The sequence below is a fragment of the Triturus cristatus genome, chromosome 6, assembly GCF_964204655.1.
Source record: "Triturus cristatus chromosome 6, aTriCri1.1, whole genome shotgun sequence".
In the NCBI taxonomy this organism is placed as follows: domain Eukaryota; kingdom Metazoa; phylum Chordata; class Amphibia; order Caudata; family Salamandridae; genus Triturus; species Triturus cristatus.
In genome coordinates this window covers 947965315-947992783 of record NC_140589.1, presented here as the reverse complement: position 1 = coordinate 947992783, position 27469 = coordinate 947965315, and the positions used below count along the sequence as shown (strand labels likewise).

The following is a 27469-nucleotide window of genomic DNA, read 5'->3' as shown; positions in this document are numbered from 1 at the left end:
GAACAAGAAAGGGCAGAATGGCAAAAGGAAGGAGAGTTAGATGATGAAGGATGTTGGAGGTCAAAAGATATGTCAAAATGGAAATTGCCTATGTAATGCCTTTTGTGACTATGGCTCATGGACCTGCTCACGAAGTGCCAAAAACATTATTTCCCAATTAGATTCAGTCTGGGATAGTCCGCTCATTCAGAAAACGGCTGAGCATTTGGTAAAAAATCGTATGATCTGTTTACAGCACAATCCTGGGAAGGGAGTATGAACCCCTACTGGTGGATTTTCCCCACCTCAGGTTCCTTTTGAAGCACTCAAAATGTACTACATTCAATTAGAGCGCTGTAACAATTTAAAGTATGTACTAGTTGTGGATTGTTCTTTTAGTAAGTGCTTAGAGGCCTATCCCACCAAGGACAACACAGCCTTGACAACAGCCAAAATTTTGTTAAAGGAGCTCTACCCCCGTTTTGGAATTTGTAGAGTTTTATGGAGCAACAAAGGCCCTCACTTTACTGGCCAGATAATAGAGTACCTAATGAAGGGTTTAGGGGTAAAGCAGAAGTTTCATTCTGCTAATTATCCCCAGGCAGCGTTTTTGGTAGAAAGGTACAATGCCACCTTAAAATGAAAACTAGCAAAAATACAGGCAACAATGGGCCTTAATTGGCAAGATGCTTTGCCTTTAGCCTTGTTATCTGTTCGTTCCATCCCACATAGTAAGATTGGACTTTCTCCCTATGAGATTGTCTTTGGTAGGCCTATGAATGTATGGGGACCTCCAAGACCAAATATAATCAAAGAAATACAGTACTCTGTTTTGAGTGATTATCTTAAAAACTTGACTGACAAATTGTCTCTGATTCATCAGCAGGTGCATGAAGCTATTCCAGACAAGTCAGAGGGTCCGGCTAATGGTCTTCAACCTGGCGATTATGTTCTTATAAACAATTTCCAGCATTCTAAGAATTTGGAGCCTCGCTGGAAGAATCTGGAGCAGATCCTGCTTGCGACTTGAACTGCTGTCCGTGTCACCAACAGACGTCACTGGATTCACGGAACACACTGCAAGCGAATCCCAGCAACTGTTCTCCAGCCAGAAGTCAGAAACGATCGGAAAGATATCTTACAGACTCAAAAAAGTGTTGCTCCTCTGAATGAAGATACTTTGTTTCCTGATCAAACTACGCCTTCAGTAATAAGGTACGATCTACGAACAAGGAAGAGAAGGGGCAGATAGAGATACCGGAGGACCGATTTCAATTAGTGGAACGGTTCGGCTGTGACACTGTGGGATCACAGAATCGGCTGAACTAGGTTTAGAGGGGATTGTGATACGTGTTCAGTGGTGCCTGGATCTCTCTCCGACCTGTGGTTGTAACGGTACCGAGAAGGAGAGATGTAGAAATTGGGATCTAAGTTGCAGTTGCGAAACAAAGACAAGACTCTGTGTATGGTGAGTCTGATCATACTATTGATAATATTGGCAGCAGTTTTTTGGACAATGGAGAAAGAGATTACGGCCTGAACCCTATTGTCCGCTACTACTCCTGTCCCCATGGAACATATGTACTGTACTCTTCCCTACCATGAACAGAAACACCGAATGTCTTACCTCAATAACACTTTCATACAAATGCTACATCATACCCACAATGCTACGAACATTACCAACTGCTGGGTATGTGGAATGATGCCAGCTCATCAGAAGAAGGGAGGAATGCCTTTTATCCCCTTGCCATTCTCACATAATGACTCCTGTAGAGCCTGGTTTGCATTATTGTGGGCCTCTGAAATTAGTCACAAGGTTTTTGCTGATGTAGGTAGACTCAATTCCCAGCTCAACAGGGTTTGTTTCCCCGATGAAGAAGGAGATCCCCAAGCCAAAGGAACTGTATGGGAAATGGAGGAGTACCGCAGAGGGAATTCCTCCACCAGATATGTCTTGCCCAACACTCGAACAGCCAATGGTAATGGGCCTCCTGTTATCGCTGTAACCAGAGCCCGAGCAGAACTTTGTGTGAGCAGTACTGGCAGTATTCCCGTGGGAAAAAGTGACTGCATCACTGTTTTAAATATTACTGGAACAAACAATAGCACTTTTTTATCTTCCCATAACACTTACTTCATTTGTGGAAACAAGGGTTATTATTATCTACCAGTCAGTTGTTCCGGCATCTGTTACGTGTCCTTTCTGCTTCCCCCTGTGTTCTTAGCACCTGCCTCTTATCACAAAGACCAGAAATTGTTTAATGACATTTCTTTAAATAGATACAAAAGGACCATAAATAGTGATGAAGTAGATCAGACTGATACAACCTTGCAGCAATATGTTGATTTTAATTTGGGACTCTTTTTCTTTGTTGGTGCAGCCCTAAACAGTAAAAAGATTAGACGCCTAACCCGAGTGGTAGAAGCAGTGACTAATCCGACAGCAATGGATCTAGGAAATATTACAGAAGAGCTCCAAATTACAAGGATTGTAACTCTTCAAAATAGAATGGTACTTGATGTAGTGCTCGCCGATCTGGGTGGAGCATGTCGCCTCATCGGTAGTAGATGTTGCGTGTTCATACCTGACCACGCCCCTTCTGTCTATGACGCCATTTCCAAATTGCATAAAATAGCTGCATAAATACATCAAGACCAAGGGCCATATGTATGAACACATTTTCCCATAGACACAGAATGGGTAAAACCCTTTGATACATCTGGCCTCAAGGAACATGGTCCTGGTCTTAGTGGTTACAGGGACTTAGCTCCACTTGGGGTTGGAAATTATTAATGAGAATAGTAATTCTAGGAGCCATCTTTCTGACTTGCTGCTGCTGCATTCAATGTGCCCCTATGATATGCACTACTTGTACAAATGTTTGCAGTAGTATTAAACCTTCCCCATTTAATGTTCATGAATTGAATCGAGAAATGATGATGCACACTGAAATTCACGAACTTATGAAGATCAATACACAGGATTAATACATGTACTTTTTAGAATAAAATGAGCACAGCTGAAAAGGAAGGACTGTGGAAATGTAAAATCTGATTCTTTCTTTTTTTAATTAAGCTGTGCATCATCCATTTTCACACCTGCCCTGTTTTCAGCCTGGCTCTATCCTTGACACCGCACCTGCATCAACATTGGTAAAGAATCTAGATTGGGACATTGTAGGCTGCGTAAACATGCAAAGTCAGCACAAAAGAACAGCTGATGTCTGCACTGGGTTTTCTAAACAATGGTAAAGGCTTAGATAAAGTTTGTTCAGATAGCCTATCTTGTTGTGCAGCTTCAGGACGCGACAGTTACACAAGACACTAAGGTTGTTGATTCTTACAGATTGTCTCATTTGTGTGTTTTTCCCAAAGCTCTATTTACCTCTGGGCGTCCCTTGTCTGTGATCTTTGCTATAAAAACCCATGTAACCATCGTTCAGTGTGCTCTCCCCTTGAGTATCTCTATGGTACTTATTGGATGGAGTCCCATTCACGAATGCATAATAAATAACCTATGGTTTGAATTTCGCTCCAGTGTTGATTCCTCCTTACTTGTAAAGAACCCGTGGATGAAGTGGTGACCCTGCACCAGCAGATTAAAATTAATCTGCTCCACACCCTGAAAGTAAACAATTAATTCAGAGACAGGCACATATGCTGATCACCTGGACAAAATTACAACAAAGTTTGAGGAATCACTAGAGCTGGAACAGATCAAAGATGTAGGTACACAAATGGACCTCTGACAAATCTGTTTTCCAGCACAGAAAGGGAGGAGGCATAAAGGGGTGATCCCATAGGAGCATGCAGTGGTGAAACTTCCATAGTGGTGTTGACTATACGCAATAGAGCAGATGCATGACACAGCAGAACAGGAGGCTGAAGTTCATGTCCTCTTAATGTTCTGTGAAATTTGCCTTCTTCCCGGATATATGGGCACTAGTTGGTGGATGTCTATGGCTCATTGCAAAGCCAATTGAAAGGTGTGTCCTTGGCAGGAAGCCTATATTTATAGAATGTCAACACATTCTTTGCATCTCTATAGCAGTGAACTAGTTGTGCTGACCCACTGATATGTTCACCTGGCCGTATATCATGCTGACATTTACGATGATGAATAATGACACAGCAATGTAAGAAGGAACTGTCCATACACTGAAACACTCTATTCATCTTCTTCCAGGTGCATCCTCCAGTGAGGTTAAGAGCAGAACAGGAAGAAGTTGGGTCCTATGACTACATCCAGCAGAAACTAGCTCAGTACGCACTACTCATTCAGAAGTGCTTACCCTGAAGAACTCTCAGTTTACAGTTGGCTTGCAGGCCAACATGTTTCCATTCAAACTCATTGTTCAACCAGAAATAGGCATCTGTAAGCATCTTCTGAGCAGCTAATTGCCATGTTCTTTAATATTTACTGATAACCATCAAATATGCCCTGTTGGGGTGCATGTGAGCGTTATCCCACCGACATAATTTATAATGCCTTATACAATTTCATATTTTGCCTATCTAGATATCAATACACATGAGTACACTTTGCCATTCCTGTAAGTAACAAAAGTAGCATCTCCAAATACCACAGCAGATGAAAAGAAGGCATCGGTCTCCATGCCTGAGGACATACCTCATGCTGGGAACTTTGCTGTGGAGAATGGGAGGCCAGTTGCTATATTACTTTGTGAGCTAATGGGCATGTAGCACTTTCATTAGGGAAAGAGTGCAAGGAATAGGCATATGATTCAGTGATGTCAGACACCACCGGCAATTCTCCAGATGGCATAGTTCTCAGCAAAACAGAGGCTGAAGCACAAGTAAGGGGGAAGTGGGTGGTGGGGCTCCAAAAGGCAACAATCTGTGGGGTCCGGAAAAGGTTGAGATATGTGATATCACAATACAAATGGTGCTGAGTGCCTTAACAAATCAGCATCAAGTGAATTGAGAAGGATAGCAGGACAATGGAAGGATCAGATGTGCCCAGATCTAAATGAGCCAAATCACACACAAGCGCACACATTTATACACAAAGTTGGTGTACTCAATGTGGGAAGTAAAACAGTGTTGACTGAAGTGACTAAAGTCCTGTCCCTCAATAGTGACTGCTAGAAGTACACAGAGCCATGAAGCGACGGCAAGAAAAAAGATTTCCCCTAGAGAGCACGCAGAGCTGCAGACAGGCAGACACAGGGGGCTTCCAACCACACAATTCGAGCAATCCTCGCCACCACAGCACGCACTGAAAGTTTTGACATGGAAGGTCAATGGTCTGGGCAGTAGGGTAAAACGCAAATTGGTTCTACAATATTTACGAAGACACGCCCCAGATGTGGTATTGCTCCAGGAAACCCACTTGAGGAGTAACTATTGTAAAGCTCTCAATAGGTATGGATACAAACTCCTCGCACATGCAGGATATACATCCAGATCTAGGGGTGGGGATACTAATTAGATCATCCATCCCATTCACTATGGGTAGATGCTGGTACAACAACTTGGGGAGATAGGTAGCACGGACAGGAACATGGGAAGGTAAAACCCGAAATCTCTGCTCGGGATATGCTCCTACAGAGTTACATGATAACACCCTCTCAGCACTGGGTACTACCCTACTCAAAATGCCATTAGGCATGCTCATTCTTAGAAGCTATATGAATATAGTTTTGAACCCGGAGAAGGACAGATTGTCCGGGAGCCAGGGGACAACCATGAAGGAGCCACTGGAGGGCTTTGCGGAAGCGATGTGTATGATTGACTTGTGGCTTGCTCATAACCCGGCAAGTCGGCAATATACATATACCTCAGCCACACACAATAGCCATTCCCGGTTAGACTATATTTTTGCACTCAAGCTACATGTGGGTCAAATTTGGGGCACTATCCACAAGGCACAAGGTATTTCAGACACTTTTACTGTCGAAGTACAGTTCCAGAAAACAGTAGGAAGCAACACATTGCCACCGAGAATAGCTCCCCGGTACTTGTAGGAAATATAATTTGTACTGCACACTACTTTCAAGACAATGAGGGATCTGTGGAGTCGGTCCGCACATTATGGGTGGCATATAAAACACTGATTAGGGGATATGTTCAGGCACAAATAGGCATTCAAAAGAAAGAGAAGATCAGAGAGTTGGAAGAGCTGGAAAGAGAGATAAGCAGACTGGAGGGAGACACTTTAAAAGGGAGTGATCCAAACACGTCCACGACACGGCGGCTTTGTTGTAAGCGACAGGCACTAAAAGACATTGGGGAGCACATAGCGCAAGCACAAGCACTTGTAACCCAGAGAAAATTATATAACGAAGGTGATTAAGCCAAAACAATGATTGTCTGGTTGGAGCGAAGGGACACAGATAGAAGCTGCGTTCTGGAAATACACTCCTCAAGGGGAGCAGTGGAGGCAAAGGCATAGCAGAGGCATTCACCAATTATTACGAAACACTCTATGAATCCTCCTCAATGTGCTCCGTAGCAGACTGCACTGAACTACTGCAAGAGATCAATCTCCCCACACTATCGGCAGTGGGTAGAAAGGCACTAGACCAGGATTTCACAGTGGAAAAGATAGTGGCGCACTCACAGACCTACAATAAGGGAAGGCAGCTGGCCCCAATGAGCTGCCAGTGGAGCTCTATAAGAGCGGTGTGAGTAAAATCGCCCCCCATCTATTGAACATGCTTCAAGGGTCTAGGGAGAAGGGGAAACTGTTTGTAGACGAGCGTACAGCCACAATAGCAGTGATCCCCAACAAGGGTAAACCTCTCAATGACTGTCGTTCAGATAGGCCAATATCACTCTTGAACATTGAAGCAAAGGTCCTGACAACGGCGTATGAACGGTTATCTCCATTGGGGTTCATGCCCCACAGGGGCACAAGGCTTAATTTAACGTGACTGTATGGGGTACTACACTCGATGAGAACACAACCAACTGGAGAGGCGGTGCTACTTTCCATGGATGCACAAATGACATTCGATAGTATTGGATGGCAGTTCATGTTCGCAACTCTGCACAGAATGGGCTTTGGACCAAGCCTATGCGCATGGGTGAAACTTCTATATCAAGACCCGCCAGCGAGGGTTACAGTCAACCGAGAGGTATCTAGCTTGTTCCCATTCAGAAAGGGTATGAGGCAGGGTTGCCCACTCTTGCCGATAATATTTGCCTTGGTGCTAGAGCCTTTGGCAACTTGAGTCCACAATGATCCAATAATATAGGATATCCAAGGAGGGGGTCACTAGGAAAATAGAAAATCCCTATACGCAGATGACATCCTTTTATATTTGGTTAACCCGTATGGGTCAGTACATAGAGTACTTCATATATTCCAATTATTCGGAAGCTACTTGGGATATAAGATAAACTGGAAGAAGTCTCTAATCTTCCCCCTGATGGGTGACATCCCCCAAGATTGATAGGCACTACCCCAATGATAGTTAAAAATAATTTCACATACCTGGGTATCAAGATATTAATGAGAGAGCGTGAATTTCTACTAGACAATCTATATCCTCAGATTTAGCGATTAAAGAGCGACGTGGAATGCTGGAGAAAACTACCCGTATCTTTGATGGGTAGGTTGGTTATTTTTAAAATATCCCATATAAAATACCTAAGACAGTATTCCAAAGTATCCATAGCAAACTGCAAAGACTCCTATGAGACGGAGGTATCTCTAGAATAGTGCATCGTAAACTTTAGCGGGGAGTATATGAGGGAGGACTTGCAGTACTGGATATCCAAAAATACTACTGTACATCGCAATTGACCATAGTAAATGACTGGGTATTCACAGATCAGAATGATCCGGCCTTTCATGTAGACCATTGGGCAATGGGAGAAAGGGACTATCCAGCAGCACTATATAGTAAAAGCAGGGAAAACAGCTCCCACCCCACACACAAACAACAGTGCGAGTTTTGCACGAGTCAACAAAACACCTAGGCTGGGAGGAAAGAGAGACCGGGAAGACTCCACTGTGGGACAGCAACCAGTTAAGGGAAGTAGGGACTATGGAAGGGTTTACAAAAGTGGGAATTGTTGGGCATTGGAAGCCTAGGAGATATCTGGCAGGGACTGGCCCTACTCACTTTCGTAAACCTAAAAATCGAATATGAACTGGCAGACACAGAAAGATTCAGATATTACCAATTAAGCCACACTTTGCGCCAACATATCAAGGAAAGGGAATCTCCGTCTGATTACTCACCATTGGAAGATAGATTACTAATGGACCCAATGGTAGCTAGGGCCACCTCCCAAACTTACAAGAAAATCATGTACAAATCACCTAATTCGAGACTCTTTGAGGGTGGCGTGGGAGACGAAGCTGGGACTCTTAGAAGAAGACGATTGGGAAGAAGCGGTGCAGAGTCCTTCGAAAGTAGCTATAAGGGCCTGATTCCGTCTCATTCAGCTAAGTGTACTCCATATATCCTACCTTTCAAAAGCACTATTACACCGATTGGGCTATCCAAATAGTGTGCAAGAGGGTGTGGTGAATTAGGCTCCTTTTTTCATAATATCTAGAAATGTAGCTACATCCACAACTACTGGAAGGAGGTAACACGAGTTATGTCTGATGTCACCAAATTAGAAATCCTGGTGGAGCAACGATTGCTACTGTTGTATGTGACGGGTGAGTAAAAATGGCACAAATACATAGCAATATGGTTTAAAGTAGCGGCAATAGTGGCGATAAGCAAATATCACCAAGAAGTCGGGGGCAAGCCAACAACCAGATCTGTTGGAATGGGACGAAGACTTAGACTAGTGTTCAGGGGCTGAGAAAGTGACATATAAAGCGAGGGGGTGCCCATGCAAATGGTACCTGATTTGAGGTAGGTGGAAGACATACAGGGGACACTGACATGGGTGGCACGAGGAGGAAAGAGTAGACATTAAAAGTATGTTTGAAGGTCTACATTTCCAGTCGACAACAATAGACACAGTTTGAGAGCTGGTGAAGGCTAATTTGCGTACTAAGATGGTAATTAAACAAATTTATGCGCTAATTTCTCCTTTATCTAATGCTCCATCTATTTATGAGAAGATATCTTGAGCTATTGTAAAGAAAAAGATTCAAAAAAAAAATAGTGACTGCTAGAGAACAAATAGTGATCCGTTGCTGGTGAGAGTACTCTGCTTCCCTCTCTGACTGTATTGATGAGCATCTCTTGTGCCTTCATTAATTCCAATGTTCAGAATGCTGGGCATGTTTCAGCCATCAGTGTGACAGCTGTATCTACCCCATCCAATCTACTCCACACCAATCTTCCACACCAACCAACCCCACTCCCTGACTCGAATCTACCCCAATCCATTCTAACCCACTACAATCTACCCTATTTCAATCTATCCCCAATCCACTCCACCTCATCTCACTTCAGTCCAGTCTACCCCACTCAACTCCAATCTACCCCACTCTGCTCCATTCCAATCAACCCCACTCTACTTCACTACAATCTATCCCACTCCAGTCTACCCTGCTCTAACCCAATCTACCCCACTACAATCTATCCCAACCTACTCATTCTATACCACCGTACCCCAAGCCACCCTACCCCAATCAACTCCATTCCAATCTAGCCAACCCCACTCCATGCCACTAACTTTTAGCCATGCTGAACAGCAGCCATACTGGAGTGCAACATAACTAAAACATGTTGCACAAAGTCAATAGCTCTTGCATAGGTGAAACCTATGGGTTTAGCCAAATCTTATTGTTTTTTAAGCCAGGGGGGATGGTGTCAGTAGCCATGATTCTCCTCAGCATTCCTACTGCTTCTTGCACCCCTGTAAGATCATGTTGGGGCTTCTACAGTACATAACTCAGTTTGTCTCAGCCATGAAGGAAGACATGGGTAGCTGGAGATTGGCTTGGAGGAGCTGTGTGGGTGACTCATCTGGCAAAGCACAGATCTAGTACCTAATTATTTGCATTCTGGAGGAAAATAGACTGATCTAGAGTGTAGCGTAGGACAACCTCAAATTCCAAAGTATGAAGTTTGAGTTAATTTGTCACTTGCCAAATAGTCATCATACAACTTTGCAGATAGATAATGGTGAAATTCAGAGTGTGTCTTCAATGAATTCGGTAATGGACTCTATGGCATATTAGAAAATGTTAAATTGTAGGTTGGTGTATGCAAGCATGCTGTGAGACTTGTTCTTTTGGGTTCCAAATGGGGTAGAATGAGGAAACCAAAGTCATTGATGGTGCTATTTTGATGCTCGAGGTTCTCCGTGCATCCTTAGAGGGTATATTAAGTTTCATGTGTGCTTTCTTCTTCTTTCTGGGGTTTACAAGCAGAGGGGCTGCTTTTCACTCTGAAGCACACTATGAGCATTGTTTTGTCTGTGGGTGAGTTCTGCATGCTTTTGGTGCAATTGAAACCTGTCTATGTCAACCTGTGCTTGCATGCTTTAGCCCTTAGTGCATTTTGTGCTTTCTGTTCTGCAGTGACTGTTGTTGTGGCTGGATGTGTTCATACAAATGTGTTAGTAATAACAGGACTCGGTCTCTGATTACTTTTGTCAAGTATATGATCTCTTGCGACTTGAGAGATGGGTGAGAGCTAAAATCATGCATAGCGGCCATACATATGACTTAAGAGTGGTGACCCTCTTACTATTTTTCATTTTGCTTAACAAACATACTTATGCACATTGCATACTTATATCTAAAGGGTGATTTCCATGTTAAGGTTAACCGTAGTTTGAGTTTCTCACATTCTATTTGAGCATAGTTAAGGATTGTTTAAGTTAAGTTAGCCATAGTTAATGTAGGCTCAGTTTAACAACTCATGCTAATATTGAAAACGCATTTTGGCTGCTGTGTATTGTTTCAGCATTCTTTCCCATTTTAGGGGCCAAGCTTGAAACCACAGTAGTTTGAATTAATTATTTGTTTGTGTTGTTTAGTTTCTATAAGAAACTGCTATTATTGTTAGTTTGACTGTAACTGAATAATGAGTTTCTTACACCAGTGACAGGAACGGCCATACTGTGATGTGTCATCCTGTACGAGATATCACCTGAAGGCCCTGCAGCTGTAAGCTTCCTTTGTATGATGCTTGGGAAGGAAGGCAGGGCCATCTTATAAGTTAAATGCTGGATTTTGATTGATCCCCCGCGTCTTGGGAAACATGGGGAGTGTAACAGTTTGTTTAATCTTATGTTTTAATTGTGCATTGCTGACCTAATTAGCTTTAGATGCTGCTATCTACTCTTTCAGAAGCGGATTCCCCTTTCCTCTATTGAGACCCCAGGCTTATTTTATTTCTGCTCACAGAGTTACACTCTATTCTGCCTTGCCTGATGGTACCTTCAGTCGGTTCTGCCTTTAGAAGCTTTACTCACTGACACCTGCTGCTTAACCTTCCCTCGACCACATTTGAATTCTCAGTTCAGCTTTAGGGAACTTCCCTTTCATGGGCTCATTCCTGTGCAGCTGTTCAGGAAACGAAGGAGCACATGTCCTTTGGCAGCACAGCTGAAGAAATGTCAATTACATAGACCATAAAACGAAATAAAACAACATTGGTCTCATGTTAATTGGGGTGGTGATTTATACTGGTTGCAAATATCCCCAACTTCTTCAATATATTTTAAAGAGAACTATGCAAGTCAGTGATTAATTAAAACAAATAAAATAATAAGCACTGCAGCTTTTTCTCTTTAGATCCCTCTGCCAGCGCTACAGAACACTGGAGTTGCTGATTATAAGGGCTGCCTCTTTTCCACTGCCCTATGCCTCATGGATTTAATTCTCACTTTATCCTCTACTTGCTCTGACACTGATTTTCCATCTTTCTTAGCCTCCTTCTTTCCTCTTTTGCTGCCTTTCTTTCTCTTGCAGCAGGTCAAAGGCTGACAATGAAAAATAACTCCCAGAAGCCAACAAGCATTGGCAAAGCGAATGGGTCTCGCCTATGAGAGCTATTGGCTTTAGCAAAGTTTAGTAGCCATGCTGTACAGCAGCGTGAACGATTTCCAGTGGGGCTAAAACTAATTTAATAAAGCACTCTGATGCAGCTAAGTGCATTAGTGCATTATTATTATGTTTCGCCATTCTGCACAGCAGACATTATGCTATATAGCATAGCTACAAATCATTGCCAAAGTCGGCAATGCCCATGCTGTAAAGCAGTCTTCTCCATCATGTAGCTTGTGAGCAACTGGTAGCTCTCCAGCTACCTGCAAGTAACTCTCTTTTGCCCAGTCCAGCCAACTAAATGATATATGTATATATTAAACATTTATGTATTATATAATATATTTATGCAAACATTGAAAAGTGTGAAATCAAGATAAAAATGTGTGATTTTCATGACAGATAGGCTGATGTTTGAATTTCCAAAATATATTTAAATGTGATGTTTGAGTGATAAATTATGTGGCATTGGGAAGGTTAGCTACTAATATTATAACCAGATATGACTGTTATGACAAAGCCATTTTTTACATTACTGCTGGCAATCCTACCTGATCCACTGAGGTGATCACTAAGAGTAATTTTACATAGGATGCTGCTTCCTGTAATCTTGTCTGATGTGGTGCCTAGTACAACATTAATGATATTAGTAGCTCAGGATGATTTTTACTGATCATAAGTAGCTCTTAGAAAAGGTTGGAGACCCTTGCTGTGTAGCAGGAGCAAAAGGAAATGGCATAGCCATTAGTCTCAAAGTTGAGAACTATTGATTTTGCCACTGCTTGTTAGGTCTCGGCACAACATCCCCTGCGATTCAGAGCAAATCACTTAAACTAAACATGTAGAAAAACAATTGCATTTTCAAAAATGGGTGCAATTGCATCCATGCCTTGGTGAAAATACATCTGGAAGCAGATAACATTTATTGTCACAATAAAAGCAGATGACGTCCGTTGTCAAAATAAACATGCAGGGCTTCTTTGAAGTGTATGTGGCACAGTAAAACATAGCTATAAATGGCAAGAGGTTCTACAAAGATGACAGAAAAGAAGAACAAATATAAGTAGTACCTCAATCACAGCTCGATCAGTGGATGGACAGCACTCATGCAGAAGCAATCACTAATTGGTCCATGCCCCAGCCAAAAGAAGAGAAAATCAAGCCAGCATGCTTTGACCAATTAGAAGGCAGCAAATAAAAGTGACATTGAAGCCAACAAATGTTAAGCAATGGGTGTTCATTCAAGCCCCTGTTGTATCCAATATCTCTGGTAAGTGAGAGCACATGCAGCACATGCGCTGTCGCAGGTAGAATCTAAAAATTAGTGCTGGTGCTCACCACTCTCAACGACAACAAGTTAAGAACAGTATGTAATGGATTCCCCAGTAGTGGAATGGCTCCTCAGTCACATAGGCCAAATATAATTGAAACATCATCATATTATTACAAAGAAGGAACATAAGAAAGTTGCACTAGCAAAATCCAATCCCTCCTTCTTGCTTGCCATCTTAACATCATTATAACTAGTTCCATTGTCATTCTGTAGTTAGGTTTATGCCATCATATAGCCGCCTGGGCCTAAGTACCATTGTGGCCAAAGTAGTTCCCTAGTGTACAACTGCACATCTCCCTCTGCTCTGCTCTGCTCCCAGCTTAGCATTGTGAAAGCCCAAAGCCCCCCTTTAGCGTATCTTGAATCTTTGCTAAACCTTTAGGCAAGAAAGCCGTAAGAATGAAAATGTAGCCATTATTGATAAAAAAGATCTTGGTCAGAAAACCTAAACTGCCTTTGGGACTGATTCGCAATGGTAAACGTGCAATATTTTGTACGTTTACGATTGTTTTCTATTAACAAATGTATTTTACGAGTAGCATCTTTACGACTGCAGAGTATCCGCACACAAAATGATAGGACTGCCCTATCTTTTTATTTGTGGAGACTCCGCAGTCATAAAGATGCTACTAGTAAAATACATTTGTGAATAGCAAACAATAGTAAACTTAAACATATGTGTACATTTATCTTAGTGAATCAGGCCCTTTGTGTCCAGTGATAGTTACTTTATTTTCAATGACGCTCCAAGGCTGGAATTCAAACCCAGGACCCCAGGATCAAAAATTGCTGCTTGAGTATTAAAGCTCATCTCTTTCCTCTGTGAAACTTAGAATAGGAGATATCCTATCCATTAGTTTGTTTCCAACTCATCTCATGTAAGACTGCCTCCATCAATCCTCCTTCTTTCAACATTTATAAACTTGCATTTTAAGCGTTGTGATTCACATTTTATAGCATTACAATTTAAATCTACATCAATTGAAATACAATATTTTGGAAATATTTAAGGTTACTAGCAATTTTAATTTAATTATTAAAAAGTGTAACGGCTTGGGAATTGAGAGGGTAACCCTTTAACCTTGACTCACCTTCAATCAGGGATGTGTCATGCTATTTTTTTTTCTTTTAACTTCCTTTTCTGTATTTAAATGTTATGCTACGTCGTGTCATGTTAGAATACAATGTGGCTTGTCAATGTGGGCTACATTCACAAAAAGGTTAGATGATTAAAATATGGAAATTGGCTCCCATTAATTACTTCTATCTCTGTAGAAAATGGTGACTGATTACAGGATTCACAAACAATCCCAAAAGTACTCCTGGAAAAATACGACTACCACATATATCCAAGAAAATTCACATGTGGAAACTGTCCACTTAAGAAATTTCCACCTGGTAGATAAATTCATCATGTCTAAATGCGACACAAATTTACATTTGTACATGTAACTTTTTCTCTCTATGGTAAATGTTTTTCCCTAGTGAGAACCCATGTCCCATCGCATAGAATATGGTAGTGTGTTTGCGTCACATTTCCTGTCTTTGTACATTTGTAAGCATTTACATGGTGGGGAACCACCTGAAAGAGGTTGTCTACACCCACAACCTTGTAATTCTGTAAAGTACCAAAAACTTCAAAAGTTTCCTCTGCACCACATTTATGCATGCAGAACATCCACCATAATGGTTGCTTTTTAGTGTTCATAAGCGCAGTGTGTCAACATAAAATTTCCCCAAACAGATTCTCCTTTCTCCATTAACATGTACTCTGATGACTACCAAGATTTTGCAATCTCGAGCAGATGTCCGCCTCCTGAAAGATTGCCTCTCTACTACTAAGCCTTGTATCGCTTTTTATCCAAAAACCAATCTGATAGTCTAAATCTTGGCTCTTGACTTTGGGCAGTTACCTATTTTATCCTTATCAAAATCAATTGGACCTTTTTTATTAGTTTATCTTTTTCTAGCATTTATTTAGTGTAGACCTAGCCACAGGTCAGCACAATGCTTTACATAGACATGACACTAGTACAACAGGAATAATGATACCAAAGATCTTATTCAGACGCAAAGTGAGTACAAAATGACTGAAAGATGAAAAGGAGGTAAGACAACATAGGTGGTGTTCCTGGCAGGCTGTACATCAACCCGCCAGGACAGCGGACTTGTGTACACCACTGCTATGCTCGACTGCACCATGCCATCAGAGAAGCAACTCCCACAGCTGCTCCTTTGAAAGCACTGAAAATTTGCTGATAGGCCTCCATGAGTCATTCAGCAGATAGCAAACCTTTTTTGTTTTACAGAAATAAGCTCCCAAAGTGGGAGTTTGTTTTCCAGAACAAAACATCTAATGCCCTTTTCTACCTTCCTCTGCCGGAAGTATGAAGTTTGTCTTTAAAGTAAGGCAGCAGTCCCGAGAGTAGAGCCTTATATATTATGTGGGCTAATTTAAAGTTAATGCATGCTTCTAAGGCTAACTAGTCTCATTGTTTTAGAATTGAAGTGAGTTGATCAGGGTTTTTTCCCTTGAATACTATACACGCAGCAGCAGCATGAGGGTGAGAGGTGATGGTAGAGCATTACCTCTTACACCTCAGTTATCAATGAGAATTGATATCATCAAAAAAGCGCAGCCCTCCTAATATCAGCTTCACGTGCTGAAACGTAGTTACTTTTAATGTCATCCTTACTTTTATAGTCTGTTGATGCTTTTTGATGAGGGCAAAACTCTCTTGACTCAACTGAAATCCTCTAGTCTCCTGTCTCCATTCTGAAGCTCTACTAACAGTAGAAGCTACAGGTTGGAGCAGATTTCTCGGTTGTCTTATTCTTTGTACTCACTTTCTTTCTGAGGCTCATATTTTCTATAAGATGCTTGCTTCATTTACCAGGTCATTTACCCAAGGTTGCCCAGCTGTGACAAAGCTGAGTCCTACAAGCATTTGATCAAACTTTATATCTGGCTTTCATATACGCTGCACACACTACAGAAATATTTTCTCCACTGGATTACGTTTATATATCCCTCTTCACCTAATTTTCCAAAAACGGAAGTGAAAATCAACATTTTGATTGCTATTTATTGAAAATGATCAGGATATATTTCTTTTTCGAATTACCTACATGTCTATTTCTTTTGGATGTAGATAAGTTCAGGGAATTTTAAGTTGTGTGTTTTTTTCTGTACCGTAGCTTGTTTGATTTTTATATTTCTGTGAAAGAATTGCATTTTCACTCTTTTTGATGTCAGGGTAGATTTATATTTTTCAAGACTTGCAACAAAAAAAAAAATATGGTGACTGGGATTTCCAAAAGTAACTGGGCATTTCATTTTGCCTGAAATAAATTGTGTTGGGAATGGTGGCCTTATTACCTAACACAAAGCAAATGGTTTTCATCTTATGCTGAAAGGCAAATATGAATGTTTCGTTTCACTTATGTGGTTTATCTTAAGAAGGCAAGGAAATGTTTAAGTGTGCGTCGACTTTTATGACATACAGTGCTATATTTTATATCAACAGCAGCATTAACTGATGCCTCTACTTCTTTTAAAGGATTGCATCAAACTACGTATAATATAGTGAAAAATCTCAATGAGTTGCAGTGTCCGGTCTAGTTTCTTTTCCACCATTATTGGTGTTATTATCTTCTGTGATCTTAACTTTGCTATTAAATACTTAGGGCCTGATTTAGATCTTGGCGGATGGGTTACTCCGTCAAAACGGTGAAGAATACCCATCCACCGAAATCTAAATCCCTTAGGATAGAATGGGATTTACTCATGGGTGGCGGGGCGGGTGGGGTAGCGGTGCCGCATGCGTGAGGTAGTTTCGGAGAAAAAAAATAACTACTTTACCTTACCGCAGTTACCGCCGACACGTCTCTGCTCCTTGCTCCTGCTCTCTCCTTGTGGCGTGGGACAGGAAGCCAGGAACAACCGCAAGGCTCCCCTGACCAATCAGCGTTGTGATTGTTAGGCACCCAGGCTCCCCTGACCAATCACAACACTGCAAAGCAGCGTTGTGATTGGTTGTGAGCATCCTGGTGGGATACTCCATCAGGGAATGGGAGCCTGGGCTTGTCCTCCATGCAGGCTGTAATGCAGCCTGCATGGATAAGGGGTAAAGTGCACATGACTAGTTTGGCCGGTCCGAGAAGGCCGACCAAACAGTCACCGCGCAAGTTTAGGAGTGAGCAAACCACTCCTCTACTGCCCTGGTCCTCTTGAACAGAGCAGACCCACCCACCAGCCCGCAAAGGAAGGAAACGAAGGAAACATAAAACGATAATTACTAAAAGTTATTATTATTTTATGTTTCCTTTCCGCACACTGCTCAAAGCAGTGGGTCATCAGTGATGTCATTTGAGATGTCGTCAGTGATGTCAGCAGTGATGTCACTGACCATGTCATGAGTGATGTAATATGTGAGGTCAAAAGCAGTGCATTGCGGGGGTGCGAGTTATAGTTAGCTCAGCTAACTATAATGGTTGAATTTCTCTGGTTTTGTATGAGTGAACTGTCAGCCAAACTATAAGGTCCCTGTAACCTTTGTTTTTTCCCATGAATTTCTAAGGTTTTAAAAATGCTAATTTCTAACTATAACGTCCCTGAAACCTGTGTTTTTTCTGTGAATTTCTAAGGTTTTTTAAATGCTAATTTCTAATTATAATGTCCCTGAAACCTGTGTTTTTTCAGTGAATTTCTAAAGTTTTTTAACTAGCAGTCACGTTTGCAGAGTGGTGGAGAAAGGTGTCTGGGCCTCCGACCAGCTCTCAGGAATTTCATTGCGTAGGACTTACAGGAGGTATTGCTGAGAGGTGGTCAGAGGCTACGACCCCTTTCTCCACCATTCTGTAAACGCACCTCCTGGTGCACTGCTGCTTGGGGCATGAAGTCCACAGGACACAAGGGGACCTCATCGCCCCACCAGCAATGCTACAAGAGGCATGTTTGCTGAGTGGTGTAAAAAGGGGCAAGGCCCCTGACGACCTCTCAGCAATCCCACTGTGCAGGGCTTACTGGAGGTAAAAGGTGGGCTAGTTGACCCCTAAGGACCTTCAGCATCGAAGGGGACTTCATCCCCCAACCAAGAGCGTGCCATTAGGCGTGTTAGCAGAGTAGTGGAGAAAGAGGGTAGGGCCTCCGGCAAGTTGCTGGCTATGTTTTTTTGTTGAATTTTAGGAAGAGGGGCTGTGTGGCACCCCCTTCCCTTGGACCCCATCCCCCAGGGCCTTACCCTCACGAGGCCAATTTTGGCCCCGGGGACCCCATCCCCCAGGGCTAGGCCTATCTTTCTATTTTAATTCTTAAGTGAGGGGAGCAAGCAGCCCCCTTCCCCCTAGCCATTTTCCGCCCAGGGACCCCATCCCCCAGGTCTTGGCCATTTTTTTTTTTTACAAAATTGCATTCTTTTTTCTTTGAAACTTCTTTTTTTTAACATGTAGCAATCTTCAGATAGACATAGTACATAAATGATAAAGTCCCATAAGTTTACATGTGTTCCCTGAACCCCAAGTTACATTGTATCTTGGATTTCACTGGTTTGCTGCTGCTACTATTGCTCTTCTGAGAAGTATCGCTCAGTTATGCTGTCTAGGAAGACTTGTAACTGGCCCTCAGTCCTCTGCCCAAAGACCTCTATATGTTGCCCACGCTCCCCATATCTTCCCCCATTTGCGCAGGCAGCCCCAGCTTTGATAAACTGATTGTTCCACCCTGTAACACCAATCCATATCTCTTTTCCAGGCTTCTACTGATGGGGCATCACTTGCCCCCCATGCGTGGGCGATGTTTCTTTTGGCCACCCCCCCAGCCAATGCCAGCCTGGTCTTGGCCCATTGTGGCCATGTTGTCTCCCCAGTTATTCCCAGAATGTGCCATCTTGGTTCTGTCAACACCGGTTCTCCCACTACTTTAGACATTACGCAGGACAGGCTCTCCCAGAATGTTCGGATCATGGGGCAGTCCCACAGTATGTGGAAGAATGACTCTCTCTCTCCACATCCCCTCGCGCACTCCTCGGACATACAATTACAATACGAAATTGAACCATTCGTGAGGCATAGGATCTGTGGAGAATGCAGAGCTGGATCTGTCGAAAGCGTGCCCTGATAGGTATTTCTCTGGGGCTCTGTAGGGCCTTGGCCCAATAATCATCCTCAAGGAGACCAATATCAGATTCTCAGGCTTCCCTTAGGGGTCCCATGTAATCTGTAGAGTTATTGAGAAGCTTACGATACATGAGGGATATTGCCTTATCGGTGATGGGATCCAGGAGGAGTCTATCCTCGAGGTGAATACTCCGGTATCGAGGTTCCCTCCTTTAGATGGCAGTGTAGTGCATGTCATAGTTGTCTATAGCGGAGATATTCCCCTTCCTCATCTGAAACTCCTTCCGCAATCTATCAAACTCATTCATCTTACCTCCCTTCCAGACATCCCCCAGTGAGTCAATTCCTATAAGGCTCTGTCCGGAAGCCTTCTAAGCTGTTCAGTTCCTTCAGGTGGTCTCCCACCCACAGAGGTGTCTGTTCCATGAGTTTAGTCTCCCAGCCTGTCATTCTAGTCGCCTTATGCCATAGTTCGACCACTGTCCGCGTGTGCACCGGAAGGTGTGTCATATTTCTCCGCTTCCTGTATTGCTCCGCCAAGTAACTGCCAGTGCCCATCATCAGTCGGTCAACCCTATATGCTGGTTCCTCGAGCGGGGAAAACACCCACCCATTAATGTTTTTGAGTTGTGAGGCCCAATAATATTTCCGAAGGTCTGGAACGGCCAGTCCCCCATCATCCACACCTTCCTGTAATTTCTTAAGAGCAATTCTAGGACTACCATCCCCCCCCCCCATAACAGCAGTCTCTGTTTGGACTCAATGGTTCAAAAGAATGTCTCAGGTATTTGATATGGAGTGTTTTGGACTATGTATAGCAGGTGTGGAAGTGCCATCGTTTTTAAGAGGACTGCTCTACCCATAAGGGAGATAGGCAATCGCCTCCATTGCACCGTGTCGTCCCTCAGCCTATCCAATTGTGTCTGTAAGTTCAGTTGTAGGAATTCGTCCTCTGACCTCATGATCCATATGCCCAAAAACTTGAACGTCTCTTTCCTCACTAGCTCAGAACATGCCGATGTCATGGCTGGTAGTTCCCCCGCTAGAGAGAAGACTAGGGATTTGCCCCACTTGATACAATATCCCAAATATGTGCCAAAAGATTGTATTATATGAATGAGTCTATGGAATGTCTGTCAGGCTCTGTGGGCATTAAGCAGGATATCCTCCGCATATAAAGAAATACGGTCTTCCCAGCCCCTGCCCATGTCAATACCCCTCACCATCTGATCACCCCATACCCAGACTGGCAATGGTTAAAATGCCAATGCAAATAGCATCCGTGATAACGGACATCCTTGTCGTGTGTCCCTACGGATTGTGAAAGATCTGGATATCAATCAATCAATCAATCAAAGGCATTTATAAAGCGCACTACTCACCCGGAGGGTCTCAAGGCGCTGGGGGGGGGGGGGTCCGCTACTGCTCGAACAGCCAGGTCTTGAGCTTCTTCCTGAAGGAGAGGTGGTCTTGGGTCAGGCGTAGTTCGGTGGGGAGGGCGTTCCAAGTCTTGGCGGCCAGGTGGGAGAAGGATCTACCTCCTGTAGTCGCTCTGTGGATGCGGGGGACGGCTGCGAGGGCGAGACTGGTCGAGCGGAGGTGGCGTTTGGGAGCGTAGAAGTTGAGGCGGCTGTTGAGGTAGGTCGGGCCTTGGTTGTGTAGGGCTTTGTGTGCGTGGGTGAGGAGCCGGAAGGTGATTCTTTTGTTGATCGGGAGCCAGTGCAGGTCTCTCAGGTGTCTGGAGATGTGAGTTCGTCTGGGGACGTCGAGGATGAGTCTCGCCGAGGCGTTCTGGATCCGCTGGAGTCTCTTCTGGAGCTTGGCGGTGGTACCGGCGTAGAGGGCGTTGCCGTAGTCCAGTCGACTGGTGACGAGGGCCTGGGTGACTGTTTTCCTGGTCTCGGTGGGGATCCACCGGAAGATCTTACGTAGCATGCGCAGGATGTTGAAACAGGACGAGGAGACGGCGTTGACTTGTCTGGTCATGGAGAGGGAGGAGTCCAGGATGAAGCCCAGGTTGCGTGCGTGGTCTGTCGGTTTGGGTGCGTTGCCCAGGGCAGGGGGCCACCAGGAGTCGTCCCAGGCGGAGGGTGAGGAGCCCAGGATGAGGACTTCCGTCTTGTCTGTGTTCAGTTTCAGGCGGCTGGTCGTCATCCACTCGGCCACGTTTTTCATCCCTTCGTGTAGGTTGGCTCTGGCGGTGGCGGGGTCGTTGGTCAGGGAGAGGATCAGCTGGGTGTCATCGGCGTAGGAGATGATGTTCAGGTTGTGTTGGCGTGCGATGGCCGCAAGGGGGCTCATGTAGACATTGAAGAGGGTGGGGCTGAGCGAGGAGCCCTGAGGGACGCCGCAGGTGATATTGCCCCATTAACTCTGACACGTGCCATCGGAAGGTATATAGTCGATATATCCACTTCTGTAGGTTTGTGCCAAGTCCCACCTTATCTAGAACCGCAAAGAAGTATGTCCATTCAATACTATCGAATACCATCCTCGCATCCTCGCATCGAGCGATAGGAGGGCTGCGGGCACTTCTGGCTGCTTTTGGGTCATGTGCATTATAACGTAGAGTCGCTGTAGGTTGAGCTTAGTGCTCCTGTGCGGCATAAAGCCAGACTGGTCCAGATGGATTAGGGATTGTATGACTGTATCCTTGGCCAAAGTTTAGTAAAGAGATAGGCCTGTAGGAGCAACAGAGGTCATGAGGTTTCCCTGCTTTATGGATGACCACAATTGTCGCCATTCTCACATCTTGTGGGAGTTGACCCTCTTCCCTTGCCCCCAGAAACATATTGAGCATGTGTGGGGCAAGTTTCCCCGCCACATACTTAAATAATTCCGTAGGGAGCCCATTCGGGCCCGCTGCCTTCCCTGATTGCAAGTCCCACATGGCATATTCCACTTCCTCTACGTTTATGTCTGAATCTAGCACCCACCGTCGGCAATGCCATGTCTTTAAGTAGTTCATAGCAGTCCTCCTCTCCCCGCTGTGTGGCAATCGCGTGGGTGCGAACTGTATTTTCTTCCAAGTCTCTGAGTTCTTTTTGCTTGAGTCTCAGTATGTGTTTGTGCCTGGAGTCCTCCTCATGGTCAGTGCTTTGTGTCAGCTAGACATTTAATATCTCTTGCTCTAAACCTTCACATTGTGCACGCTTTTCTTTGCGCTTAATCCCACTGGTCGCTTGTACAAATTCCCTGGCCATCGTCTTGTTTGCCTTTCAAAGTATACAGTCCGATTGCACAGACCCCACATTCTCAGCGAAGAACTGCTCCGTTCGCTCCTCAAAGAGACCCCGAAACTCCTGATCCCTGAACAAGAAGGGATCCAGTCTCGGCGGGAGAGACCAATCCTTCACGGGCCCAAACATCTGTATCTCCAATGGCGAGTGGTCTGATATCCCTCGCATCTTGTGACATCCCCCATGAAAGAGTCCTACCGAATTGGTATGTGTGAAGGCATAGTCTAGCTGTGCACCACTATTGTGAGCCACTGAGGTGTTTGTATACTGTCTCGATCTGGGGTTGTGCCACCTCCAAAGATCCGCTAGTCCCATTGCACTCGCAAATGTGTTCAGTGGTTGGGGTCCCCTAGTGTTCGGAGGTTGTGCTTCCCTGTCTAGTTCCAGGGCCATCGTGTCGTTCAAATCCCCCTCCATATTCAATGTACCCTGTGGCATATCGAATAGTAATTTGCTGAGGTCAGGGAACTTAGTTCCATGTAGTCTTGGGGGCACATACACCGAACAAATGTTCACAGCTCTCCCCTCCCACAACCTTGACAGGGCAGTCTAGCATCCCATCTGATCATCCCAGGTGCGTTTCACCACGAGGGGGACCGAGTTTTTTACACAATATAGCAGTACCTCTGGAGCCCATAGTAAATCCAGCATGCACCCAGAGTGTATACCCATATTGGTTCAATGTTAAGTAATTATTGCCTTTAAGGTGCGTCTCCTGGAGGAGCACTATGTCCGGTGAGTGTCTGTGCAGGTATTGTAGCAGCATGGTGTGTTTAATTTTATCCTCCAGACCGTTGACATTCCAGGTGAGAATCTTTAGCTTTCTAACTTGTCGCGCAGCCATCTGAGAGATTTATGTGGTCCTTCTCCCTCCTTCCACCCTCCCCACCTGACAAACTTCCCAGCCCCTGAGCAGCAATGTACAGCATTGGATTTCGGGTCACGGTCCACATTTGTCGGAACATCATTTCTGAAGCATGGATAACCCAACTCAAAACTAAATAGATGAAAACCACAAAGAGAACTCCCCCCCTCCCTGCTACCCTGCCTTGTAGGTCTAAAAATACCCACATCCCAACTAGCAGAGTGCCTATCGCCCACAAAACAATCTAACGGCGTAGGGCTGGATGGTACCGCCACTCAATACCCCCTCTCAGAGCCCTGTCCCAGCCCCTCAGCATTCAGTATTGCTGTGTTGATCGAGTCAATGTTCCTGTGTGATAGTGTATCATATTTGACTGTCTGGTTTAGTCGGCCTCCTCTCTCCTCCAAAGGTCACAATCTGTACCTGGAATCCAGCATCATTATCATGCCCAGTTTCTAGAAAACGGCCAATGTTCGTCACTTTCCTGATTTCACTGCTCCAACGGTAGGGCTTCTGGAACGTGATTCTCACGACCGAGTCTCTAAGCTCTTATCCTCCACTTGTCGTGACAAGGATTCCAAGTTGCCATTTCAGTTTCCCCTCCTATTCTCCTCTCTGTGCCGGCCGCGCTTCTGAGGGCACACCTCCTCCAGCCATTGCTGGACCTCCGCTGGTGCCATGAAGTACCAAGATTTGTCATACTCTATCACTCTGAGCTTTGCTGGAAAGAGCATCATATATTTTATTCCTCTCTCCCTCACGCTTCACCCCGTCGAATGTGCGTCTCTCCTGTTGCATCCTGAGGGTAAAGTCTGGGAAAAATCTAATGACTGAGTTCTTGTAGGACAGGTCACCCTGCATCCTCGCCACCTGCAGTATGGCATCTCGGTCCCTATTGTTAAGGATCCTGGCTATAATAGATCTGGGGGGTCCCCTGTCGTGGCAGGCATATCGGCGTTCTTTGTGCCCTCTCCACCGTAAAGTAGGTCGAAAGTCTTTTTGGCTTAAGATGATTGAGTATAAGGTCCTCGAGAAATAGGTCCATGCTGGGGCCCTCCGCCCACTCTGGGACCCCCACCACGCTGATGTTGTTGCGGTGGGCTCTCCCTTCCTGATCTTCCAGCTTCAGTGCCATTTGTTTGTGTTGGAACATCTACTGCTGTACTCGTTCTTCCAACTTGCGTGTTGTAGTTTGTAACTCCATAATACTCGTTTCCACCGTGGTGACTCGTTCCAAAGTCTTGTGCATATCTGCTCGCATCAAGTTTATTTCGATCGTGGCCTTGTCTTTTTTTGTTTCCAGGGTCGTGCCCAGTGCCTGGATGGCCACTATGATTGCTCCCAGCGAAGGCTCATCTGACGCCTCCTTGTTGCCAGGCAGTCCGTCTTCAGATGCCAATTTACGTGGGCCGAGTATTTATCCAATTTATTTGACTGTACTGAGTATGGGATAACCTTTGGCTTCGTCATGGTCAGATCTGGTGTCCTTGGCCCCTCCAAGGGCAGTGCGCGGTCTCTTGTGACCTAATCCGGCTGTAGGACCCCGTCCAGTTCACTTTCAGGTTGGAGTGTGAGTAGCGGGAGAGGCCCCACTCTTGTCCCCAGGGCTTCCTGCACACGCTGATGGTCAGGCAATGAGGCTTTGCACTTGCAGTGAATAATAAGTCTCTCTCTCCAGCACTCCACTGATTAACTGTTTTGCCCAATTTTCAGGGGTAAATTCACCTCAGTCCTGTACCGTCTGTGACCCCAGAGGTTTCCTTAGGCTTCTAATCTGCCTTTATTTCAACCTTGCCAGGTGCAGACACACAGCCTGCAGTGCTCACTATCGCTCCGGGGTCCAGTACTATTTGGTGGCCTTGCCTCTGTCGTCGGGTGGCCGTAAGGTGTGTCCTACTCTCGGGTCAACACATCCCTGATGTAATTCCAGGCCAGTGTATACTGGCACGCTTGAGCCCCAGGCCAACTCCCTTGTGTAAGTTTGTGAAGTCCCCAGCCGGAGGCACTCGCACACACGTTCACTACAGGTTGCCTCCTTGATGAGTTCGCTCCAGGGGGAGAACGGCAACTGCTTACCGCCTGGCGTAGTGTCTTGCCTCCCTTCAGCTGCAGTTCCACCGCACCCGCACCAGCAGTCTCACATGAGGTCTCAGATTGGGCCGATCGGCACCGCAGGTGCATGTAGGGCCAACTTGATCTACAGCCAACAGCCTCTTCCTCACTGGGGCAGGATCGTCACCTCGCGGTCGGGCTCCGAAAACCAGTCCCGCACCACAATCCACACTCTCCTGGGTCCAGGCCGTGTGCTCCATCTTTGCACGTCAAGGCTGCGCGACTGAGCCCCACGTTGTCGCCGCTTTCCTGGCCCTGCTGGACGCGCATGCCCTGCTCCATCACACACCAGGATATGTTTCTCCAGATATCAAAATTCAGTCCAGAGCCTCAGGGCATCGCTCCAGAATTCACCCTGAGCCTCTTGGGATTACAGCTGCCAGATTTTGGATGGATTTTGCAGGCTTTTCGAAACGGTCCCGGCGGAGCTCTTACACTACACAGCCATCTTAGCTGGCACCAAGCCACGCCCCCTGTACTTTATTTTAAGGGATGGGGGCCACGCGGCCCCCTGCCCAGGCCGATTTTGGTCACGTGGACCCTATCCCCCGGGGCCTGACAATTTTTTTATGCTTCCATGAATCGAAGTAGAGTTTGCTATGGCATGGCGGGAGAAGTGCTCCCGCCATGCTGTAGCTAACTGGAATGTCCTGGGGGTAGGCACCCTGGGACATTGTTGGAGCTGGCCCTGGGGGGTGGTGGTCCCCAGGGCCATTTATGGCTCCAGGAGGGAGGCTGTACGTCCCTCCTCCCATCTTTTAAATAGTCCCGGGAAGGTGGTAGTCCCTGGGGCTGTGTCGGGGCAGGAGCCCCCCACGCATTACGATACATTTAGCTCCAGGGAGGTGGAGGTCCCTGAGGCTATGTGGGGGGGCTGGAGCCACCCACGCATTTTTGTACATTTAAGCCCACATGCCCCCCCCCCGCCCCACATTTCCAAAAATTTGCCCTCGGGTGGTGGCGTCCCCGGGGCTGCGGGGGCCAGTGTGGGCCCCTGCATCATCATTTTTTATAGTTTTGCCCTGGCCCACCCAGGGGTGCAAAGAAAATGAAGCATGGGAGCCCCGCTTCGTTTTGTAAAAATCCTGACCCCTTTTCTTGTTTTTTTACCTCTTTTAACCTTTTTCTTGGGACTCAGTTCAACCGAGTCCCAAGATGTCTGCCAACACTTCCTGGTTTTAAGTGTTGGCAGCAAATCAGATTGCAGGCAGGAGATTGGGAGGGTTCGCGGATCCTCTGCATCTCAACTTGTACATCTGAGACATATTTAAATTTCTCAGGAACTACTGGACGGATTTACAGCATTTAACAAAAAGAGTGCTTTCTGAACCGAGAATTACCTTTTTGCCAAATTTGGTGTGATTCCGTTCAGCAGTTCGGGCTGTAGCCGTGTCTAAAGCTTCCTATGGAAATGAACATGAGGAAAACTCGTTTTGGGACCCCCTTTTTTCTCTGCCCCCCCGCTTGATAAATCACCCCAAAACTTTCAACACAGCAGCTGACCTGACTGCTCCATTAGTCTTGAAAATTTTGCGAACATTCGTCAAACAACGCCAAAGATATTGGCAAATCAAAAAACGCTTTTCCTATGGAAACTAGGTCCTGACTATAACTGTATATGTATATATATATATATATATATATATATATAGATATCTATATATATATATATATATATGTGTATATATATATATATATATATATATATATATATATATATATATATATATATATATAAATATATTCACTGGAAAAAACATAGATTTCACACATGTTATAGTTAGCGGAAATTTTACTGATAAAAAACCAATGAAATTCCCCCGTTATAGTTACTGCAGGCAACTATAACTCACGCGACCGCAATCCTCTGCTGATGCTAATAC

At 44.9% G+C, this 27469-nt stretch overlaps 1 protein-coding gene across 1 annotated transcript in view; it reads right to left on the bottom strand.

Moving 5' to 3' along the window:
• UST (uronyl 2-sulfotransferase) overlaps positions 1-27469 on the bottom strand; it is a 954023-nt gene that overhangs the window by 486229 nt on the left and 440325 nt on the right. The window lies entirely within an intron of this gene.